A 9,792-nucleotide genomic window follows, 5' to 3' on the forward strand; every position below is an offset into this window, starting at 1 on the left:
AAATGGGGTAAAGTGTTAGCAATAGAGGAATCTGGACAAAGGTTATATGGGCATTCTCTGTACTATTTTTATTTTTGCAACTTATTTATGAAGTTTGAAATGATTGCCAAATAAAAAGCTTTTATTTATTTACTTTTCTAAGTAGGCTCGCCACCTAACGTAGGGCTTGAACCCACGACCCAAGATTTAAGAGTCGCATGTTCTACCAAACTGAGCCAGCCAGGCGCCCCTCCAAATAAAAAGCTTTTAAAAAGGAAGGGGGAAAAAAGAATATGTTCTTGAGAAGGCAAGGAGGATAAGAGGTCCGGAACCCAGAAAAGCAGCCGATCTTTGACACACTGGGCACGTTTTGTTTCATCCCCTTTCACAGCACAGTGGGGAGTGATGAGGGATCTTAAGGCAAGCGGGAGTCCCACAAACACCCCCTCCCCCAGGTGGGATACGTGTGACAGGCCTCAGGCACTCCTGACTGCCCAAGAACAAAGGAAAGGACAGAAAACAAATGGTTAACTGAGAGAGATCTCAGTCACGCAGGACATGAGTCTCCATCAGTTTACAAATATCTTAGTAAATTACAAGAAAAAGGCAGTCTTGTCAAGAGCCTCATCTCCAACCCTATAGACTCAGTTTCCCGGAGCCCCAACATCACCCTCCCCTCCAGAGTGAAGTGGGGAACAAAGGCAAGAAGGGAATGGCAGGTAAAATTAAACTGCCCCGTAACCTGCAGCCCATTGACAAATACTTGAGGCAAATAGAGTATAACATTTCCCCAGGAACCCCCTACGGTCATTATGTTGATGCCCCACTAAAGGAAAAACAGCCTTAGCTTGACAATAGCCAGGAGCCACGGGTATCCTGGGAGTCTTCTTTAGCGTATGAAAATCCCTTTGGAAACTGACTCTTGTCTTTACCTCCCCCAACTCCACAGTACATCACCAGACACTCTTCACAACCCCAGGGCAGCTCTTCTGCCCGCGGGTCCTGTCCCCGTTTTTTTAATAAAATCACCCTTTTTGCACCAAACACATCTCAAGAATTCTTTCTTGGCTGTCAGCTCCGAACCCCCCCCCCCTCACTCCAAAACCCCATCAGGGGGTACCACGAGTATTTCGTGTCTGCACAAATGGGGGCATGTTGGGAATTTGGGTGGTGAGAATCTAAGGCTTTGGGGGCTCCCATCTAAACAGCCAGAATCAGCAGCTGATGTAGAAGGGGCAGAAAAGATAAAAGAAGGTGTCAAACAGCTGTTTTGGAGAAGAGAAAAGGAAAGCTACTACACAAGCAAGGTAGGCTTGCTAGGCAATGCGAGAGTCCACTTGAAGTTTCTCAAGGTCAAGACCTGGACCTAGATATCAGTATTTACTCTGAAAACTCCCTGAGTGATTTGAATGGGCAGCCAACTAAGGCAGGGTTTCTCAAGCTCAATACTATGGATTTTTGGGCCACATAATCCTTTGTTGGGGAGTAAGCGGGGAGGGGGTCCTGTGCATTACACGATGTTTAGCAGCAGCGTCCCTGGCCTCTACCCACCAGATGTCAGTAGCACCCCCACCTCTGCCAGTCATGACAACCAAAAACGTCTCCAGACGACAACCAAAAATGTCTCCAGACGACAACCAAAAATGTCTCCAGACACTGCCAAAAGTCCCCGGTGGGGGGGCAAAATCGGCCCTGGTTGAGAACCACTCTGTAAGGGGATAAAGGCCATAAACACTCCATGTTTATAAAGCTTAGGAATTGTGTAAGCTCCTTGTTACCATGAGCACTGTGGGTAAGAACACAGGCTCTGAAATCAGACGGTCTGCGTCCGAACCTCAGATCCACGACCTACCTTTCGTATGACTTTAGATAAGTTACTTAACTGCTCTGTGCCTCAGTTTCCTCATCTGTAAAATAATAATAGTACCTGCCTCAGGAAGTTGGAAGGATTAAATGAGTGAATATATGCAAAGCAGTAAGACCAGTGCCTGCTCATTAAATATTAGCCACTAGCTACCATTATTATCACAGAATCGGAAACGTAGTAGATACCAGATGTCTTGTTGATTAATGAACTGCTTACATCAAGATATACTCCATCCTTAACCAACAGAAATTTCCACAGTAAAACGGAACAGAAAGGCAGAATACGCTGAATCTTTTATTTATTTTTTACACCCAAGTTCGTTAGCATATAGTGCCATAATGATTTCAGGAGTAGAATCCAGTGACTCATCCTATACATATAATGCCCAGTGCTCATCCCAACAAGTGTCCTCCTTAATGCCCCTTCCCATTTAGCCCATGCCCCCACCCTCAACCCCCCCAGCAACCCTCAGTTTGTCCCGTATATTTAAGAGTCTCTTATGTTTTGTCCCCCTCCCTGTCTTTATATTATTTTTGCTTCCCTTCCCTTATGTTCATCTGTTTTGTCTCTTAAACTCCACATATGAGTGAAGTCATATGATGTTTGTCTTTCTCTAATTTTGCTTAGCATAATAGAGTACATTGAATTTCTCTTAGGATTAGTGTCCTGATTCCTTCTAGATTCTAGGCACACTCATCCATCCATTTGACAAATATTTAGGGAGCACCTACTGCGTCCCACTGTTGTAGGTCCTGAGAATACAACAGTGAGCAAGATACACAAAGTCCTGGCTCTCTCTTGGAACTTATATTCTAGCAGAGAAAAGAAGACATGGAATCAGTACACAAATAATCAAACGATATAATTGCAGATAATGGTTGTTACAAAGAAAACGAACAAAAGCGGGATGAGGGGATGGGCATTCACAGTGGTTAGCAGGGAATGTTGTTTTGGAATGCCGAAACAAGGCAATAAGTTATGTGAATGTCTGATGAAATAGTGCCCTAGGCAGGCAGCGCAGCAAATGCAAAGGCTGGAAGGCAGGCACATGTTTGGGCTGGTGTATTTGGGGAAGTGTGCGAATAGGGGGGTAGCGACCATACAGGGTCTCAAAGGCTACAGTAGAGAGGAACCAGGGTCTTATTTTCAGTGTGGTAGAGGTTTTATCAGAGGTTCTGAGCAGTGGGTTTACAAGACTGCAGGCACAGGCTATTCTATGAGGTCAAGGGTGGATGCTGGTTTAGAGGCTACACACTAATTCAAGTGAGAAACGTGGGCAGCTAAGATTATCTCAGGGTATTATAATTGAACTCACTTTGCATCTAGCAGGATCTGATATAAAATGAATCTGTCTGGGACACAGTTCAGCAGTTTGGGGGGCTTAGGAACTAAATGAACAGCTTTATGAAAGAGTGGTTGAATCCATTTACAGGGTAATGATCATCATTTTTAATGAAATAGAACAGATGGAAGAACACTGAAAATATAAGAATACATTGTACAAAGGAAAAACGCATAATGCTTTGTGAGATCCTATTTCAATCATATATGCGTATGTTCACACTAGGCTGAGATATAAAATATACTTCTCACTATGGATTACAGGCAGAAACATTTGAAAACCACTACAAAAAGCTATCTTATTTATACATAAATAGGTTATAAGCTGTCCCTTTATTTTTTCCCTTTCTTGCTGTGCCTGGCATCCCCCCAAACGAGGACATCATGAAAAGGTCCAAAGGTAGTATCTTCGTAGTCTAAATAAAATGATTGACTTATACTACACTATCTTCTCTTCCAGGGAGATCAAAATATGACCCTCCAAAGCTGGGAAGAGTGACTCACCTCTAAACTGTTAGGCTTTTTCAATGGAAAAAAAAAAAGAATCTAAGCAGAACAAGAAATTTTAAAATTAAGCTTTAGACGTTTAGAAGCTAAAAATGGAAAGAAACCTCCTGAAGGTGGTAAGAATAACTACCAGAACTCTACAGCGAGCACAATACCCAGTAGTCAAGTATTAGAACCATTCCCCCTGAATCAGATACTCCTTAATGGTGCCCTAGAGGGAAGCTTGGCCACTAAGGTAAGCAAATAAAATGAGGGAAAATATTCGGGGTTGGGGCGGGAATCCCTATATTATTTCATTTCCAGACAGTTTGACTATCTAACCTTAAAAATCCAAGAAAACTGACTGGAAAAACTTTGAACTAATAAAAGTTCAGTAACATGGCTTGAATATAATAGACCTCCAAAAAAATTAAACAGCCCTTCTCTATAAGAGTACAGTGATTATAAAATAAAATGGGAATAAATGATACAATTTCTAAAAGCAATAAAAATTACACACACAACACAATCTAGGAATTCACCTAACAAGAATGTGCAAGACCTACAGTGTGGTATAGGCACAAGGATAGACATACAGATCAACGGAACAGAACAGAGTTCAAAAATAAACCCGCACATGTACAGCCTATTAGTTTTTGTCAAAGGGGCCAAGGGGACACAAGGGGTGGGGGGAAGTACAGTCTTTTCAACAAATGGTGGGAGCGGGGTGCGCCTGGGTGGCTCAGTAGGTTAAGCGTCTGACAGTTGGTTTCGGGCTCAGGTCACGATCTCAGGGCTTGTGAGTTCAGCTCCCCCAACCCCGTCAAGCCCCTCCCCACTCCATGCATAGGGCTCCATGCTGCCAGTGCAGAGCCTGCTTGGGATTCTCTCTCTCTCCCTCTCTCTGCTCCTCTCCCACTTTCTCTTCAAAATAAAGGTAAATAAACTTTTTTAAGAAAAACATTAAAAGGGGTATCTGGGTGGCTCAGTCGGTTAAGCGTCCGACTTCGGCTCAGGTCATGATCTCACGGTTCGTGGGTTCGAGCCCCACATCGGGCTCCGTGCTGAGCCTGGAGCCTGCTTCAGATTCTGTGTCTCCCTCTCTCTCTGCCCCTCCCCTGCTCGCTCTGTCTCTCTCTCTCTCTATCCAAAAATAAACAGTAAAAAAATAAATAAAATAAATTAAAAAATTAAAAAAACATTAAAAAAAAACCCAAATGGTATTGGAACAACTGGATATCTATACGGACAAAAGTGAACCTTGACCCATACAAAAATTAACTGAAACGAAGTCATATATCTACATATCAATGATAAAGCTAAAATGTCTAGAAGAAAGCACGGTAGAAAAACCTTGGTAAACATGAGGTAGACAAAGATTTCCCAGACAGGTTTCTAAAACTGCTATCTAATAGAAGGGAAAAAGCCTGGTAAGTTAGACTTTTACCAAAATTTAAAACTTCTGCTCTTCAAAAAATATATATCATTAATTGCACGCATGTGATAAACAAGTCAAAATAAAATCGTCAAAGTCATAGAAACGAATAGTAGTAGAATGGTGGTTGCGGGGGGGGGGGGAAATAGGGAGTTACTGTTCAATGGGCATAAGGCTTCGGTTGTACATGATGAATAAGTTCTAGAGATCTGCGGTACAACAGGGTGCTGATAGTTAACAGTACTATAGCGCACACTTAAAAATCGAAGACAGTAGATCTCAAGTTAGGTGTTCTCAAACCAAAATAAAAAGAAAGCAAATGAAAAGGCAAGCCACAGACTAAAAGAAAATATCTGCAGTACAGATTATCTGACTTGCATCCAGATATGTGGTTCATTAAGACAAACGACACAATTTAGAAAAAGACATTTCATAAAAGAAGATACACAAGCGACCAAAAAGCACACGAAGACTAGTCATCAGAGAGGTGCAAACTAAAACCACAAAGAGCTGCCACCACAAACCCCGTGAAATGGCTACAGTAAAATAAATTGCCAATACCAAGTGCTAGCGAGCAGGGCAGGGAACCGGACCTCTCCGACACTGCTGGTGGCAGTGAACTAACTGTGCTGTGGCCACATAGGAAAAGTCTGGCAGTTTCTTACGGAGTTAAATTAACCACACAATACAGCAGCAATCCTACTTCTAGGTGTTTACCTGAGTGAAATGAACATTATATGCACACAGGAAGCTGTATGTAAATGTTTATATCGGCCCTATTCATAACCACCGAAAGTCAGTGAATGGATAAACAATCTGTGGAATATTACTCAGCAAAAAAAAGAACAAATTATCGATTCACACGACACTGATAAATCTCAAATGGATTATGCCAGGTGAAAGAAGCCAGACTCAGAAGGCCACATCGCGTATGAATCCATTCGCAGGACATTCTGGAAAAGATCAATTTATAGCAACAGAAAACAAAGCCGTGGTTGCCAGGGGCTGAGAGTGGTGGGGGAAGTTGAATACAAAGGGTCAATAAGGAATTTTCTGGAGGGATGGAATTCTTCTCTATCTTGCTGATCTTGCTGTGGGGCTCGTTACAGGACTATATATATCCGTCAAAATGTATAGAACTATACACGAAAAGGGTGGATGTTATTCCACATAAATTATACCTCAACTCCAAAAACATGGAATCAACTCAAGAATTAATTAGGCAGATTTATAAAATGGAACAGAGCGTTCACAGAATCTTAGTTGATTGAGAGAATTTACTTTATGGTAATTTTTACCAAATGTTTAGCCCATCTCTTAACTTTCAGTACCCTCACCTCATACCATGTCCCCAAAATAAGTTCCATGTGGATTAAAGGCCCACCTAGTTTAAAAACCATAAACATTTTAAAAGAGTTTTTTCCCCTCTATCTTGGGGTAGGGAAGGCCTTTCTCAGCAAGGCATAAAAACCAGTTCCCAAGTTTTTACTAAAGGCAGAATCTCCTTTCTATCTTTTCAATTATTAACATCACAGAAATAATTTCTCTGACCACCCCCCACCTTTTTTTTTTTTTGAATGGTGCTCTGCCCAGTGTGTAACAAGTATCTGAAAATGGAAAAATGTGTTTGTCAGTTTCTCGTGAGCAGTGAAAGCACCAGGAACGTAGTGATATCCCTCTCTGAGTCCCAAACCCATACAGCGATGTCCCCCTCTGAGTCCCAAACCGGACTCAGGCACACCACAGCCACACCAGAGCCCGCAGAATGAACACATAAGCCACACCAAAGCAGCTTAACTGGCTCTCCCTACACCTGAGCAAACTCACTTTGCCATTTCTGGAAGGCTATTCATGGTACCAAAAACACAGCAGCTCGCCTTTCCTGGCCAAACTTGCCGATGAAATTCCATTTCTCAGACTTTTTCTCCCTCTGCTGAACAAAATCATATCCATAATTAAAGTTCAACTTTTTGTTCTTTTCTGTGTTTCCGACAATTTTTTTTTTTCTAGAAAAGTCACACATACCTGGAATCTGGGGGGTTTGGGCAAGAATTATTCACACAGAAAACACCCTGCATTTCTTCAGTGTCTTTCAACAGCAAAATCTGCTCTATCCCCCCCCCCCCTTTAAGGAAAGTCACCTTGCAGGGATGTGGGAATGATAAAAGCAGAGGGAATCTGATCAGGGCTTGGCACCGCGCTGAGGCCCTGTAAAACAATATCCCTGAACAGCTACAAAATTTGGCCACTTTTTGTTTTCCAGCTTTGCATTTGAGCTGTAAACGCAGCCCAAACCAAGAAATGTCCAGATCTTAACTAAGCAAAATTTCGGGACACTAAAACAGGACTCCCCAAATCCTTTGGAAATAACACCTACTTTGTCACTTAATTTACAAATTATTATGACATCGAACTTAATTGTATTGTCTTTTAATAACTAAACTCAATAAATTGTTAATTATGAATAGCAATAAAGCAATAAATATTGGCATACCATGTATAACTGAGGTTACACTCATAGGCTTAGCTCTTAAAATAGCCAAAGAGAAGTGGAGAAAGATGGGGGGAACTGCAACATCTAGTTAGACCTTGGCTTAATAAATCTTCATTCTCCATCACCCAACAGCTCCTAACCCTGATCAAAGAAATGAGTCCTTTTTCTGTCTATGGTGACTATCAGACAGGATCAGCTACATAATTTATGGGGCTCAGTGTAAAATGAAAATGCGAAGCCCCTTGTTCAGAAATTGCCAAGAATTTCAACAGCGACAGCAAAGCATGAAAACCACATACAGGTTTCATACCCACGAAGCCAGCTCTACCAACAGATCATGTATTTGGCTAGCGAGCTGGTAAGAAAAGTAAAGCATTTCGCTTCTAAGTGAGTAGCAATGATTTCATGTGTGTGTCTGCGCTGCAACTGGGGTTGTAAAGTTTTACGACCTCCTCTCCCAATCTCTCACTTTTCCTGAGGGTTTCAGCCTGTTGGGCAAAACGTACTCCTGCAGTGCCTACCATACAAAATGTGGTCCACGGAGCCGCAGCACCCGCATCACGTGGGGGGGGGCTTGTCAGAAGTGAAGACGGTCGGTCCCCAGCCCGGACCTACTGCATTTTAACAAGATTCCCAGGAGATTCGTGTGGACGGTACATACTAAGGAGTGTCACTATCCAGACGGCCACGGAAAACCTCTGCCGTCTGCCTCACCCGCGTTGGCAAAGCCCGTCGGCTCCCCTGCTCCTCACCTTATACATAGTACCGGAGCCTCAAAAGGGCAAGTCCCTGTTGGAATGCTCTCACCCGAGACCTCCAGCCTCCTCTTTCTCCCGGTGCTCACCACCCCCCCCCCCCCGGGCTGCCGCTCAATCCCGCCGCGCCCCCGGCCACCTGTTCTGGGTCCCGCCAAACAGCGCCGCGCCAAGCCCTTCGGGGCCCTGGGCGCGTTCGCGCTCCGCCCGCAGCGGTAAACTGAGTTCCCCAGGAGTCTGGTCTCAAGACCGTCCGCGTGAACACGATTCGCGGCTCCGTTTCCCGGCGGGGTGGGGAGAGTCTGAGTCCTTAGGAAGCTTTTGGATACACACGCCGTCCCCCGACCCCTCGGAGAACGCGGCGCCGGAGCCCCCTTTCCCACGGCGCGCACTCCCGGGCTATCGGGGTGCGGCCCCCCCGGGTGCTCGGCGGCTTCGCCTCTGCCTTTCAGGGCGGCCCCGGGCTCCGACTCAGAGCCGCAGCCGGGCGGAGGGAGCGTTCGCCCCGCTGTCCCGTCGCCCTCCAGGTCCAGGCGCTCCGCCCGAGCTGCCCGCGCCCGTTGTCAGCTCCGGGGGGGAGACGGCGGTGCTGGGTCTCAGGAGCCCGAAGGGAACGGACTCATCCCAGCGCCGCGCGCTTACCTGTCTGTCCCCGCAGACGGGCTGGCTGCCGGCGCCCTCCGGCCCTCCTTCTTGTCTTTCCCTCCGGCCGCGTCCCTCCCCCTTTCCCGCGGGCTGGCTCCGCCCCCGCCGCTCCGGGCCGGTCCGCCCGCCCGCCCGCTCTCCAGCTGTCCGGCGCGGCGTGGCGCGTCCGGCGCTCGGCGGCGGCGAGGCTGGGCGCGGAGGCTGGACGCGGAGGTGGGGAGCGGGCGGGGCGCCGACGGGGGAGGGTGTGAGCGAGCGGCGCGGCGGGCGGGGGGAGAATCGCGGCCGGGGGGCTGGGCGGCCCACCCCACGCCTGCAGAGGCCCCCACTGCGCTTCTGGACTCCCCGCGCCGCGAGACCTCCGGTGGCCCGGCGTCCGGTCCGGCGCGCTCCCGGGAGACGCCCAACCTCCAAACCCAGCCTCTCACCTTTAGGGGTCGCCCTGGTATCCAAATGCCTGTCTCACCGTTTTCAGCGGGGTGCACTGTGACGGGCGGGAACCCCGAGGTCGCCCCTCTGCCACAATACTCCCAATGCAGACGTCAAAATTCAGACCACCGGAGGGGGATCTGGAGAGATCAGTAAAAGGAAAATGTCCTGGGGAAGCTTTTAGCCCCATGGTTATCTGATGGATAGGTTACACCGCATACCTAGAAACCGGGATTCCCAGCACTCTGCTTGTATGTGTGTTGGGGGGCGGGGGGAGGAGTGGGAGGGTGGGATACGAGTGAGTTACCTCTGGGCCCTTCTGTCTTTTATCTCTGTTAGCATTTCCTCCGTATGCACGTTC

The 9,792-nt window shown here is 46.5% G+C and overlaps 1 protein-coding gene across 4 annotated transcripts in view; it reads right to left on the reverse strand.

The window, feature by feature from the left end:
- ADGRG2 (adhesion G protein-coupled receptor G2) overlaps window positions 1-9,105 on the reverse strand; it is a 123,614-nt gene extending 114,509 nt beyond the window's left edge. For all 4 annotated transcript variants that reach the window (XM_045051260.1, XM_023249384.2, XM_045051259.1 and 1 more), the window contains exon 1: window positions 9,000-9,105. The gene's annotated coding sequence lies outside the window, so the exon portion shown is untranslated. The remainder of the gene's footprint in view (window positions 1-8,999) is intronic.
- Window positions 9,106-9,792: the final 687 nt, after the last annotated feature.

This window comes from Felis catus, chromosome X, assembly GCF_018350175.1.
Source record: "Felis catus isolate Fca126 chromosome X, F.catus_Fca126_mat1.0, whole genome shotgun sequence".
Taxonomy (NCBI): domain Eukaryota; kingdom Metazoa; phylum Chordata; class Mammalia; order Carnivora; family Felidae; genus Felis; species Felis catus.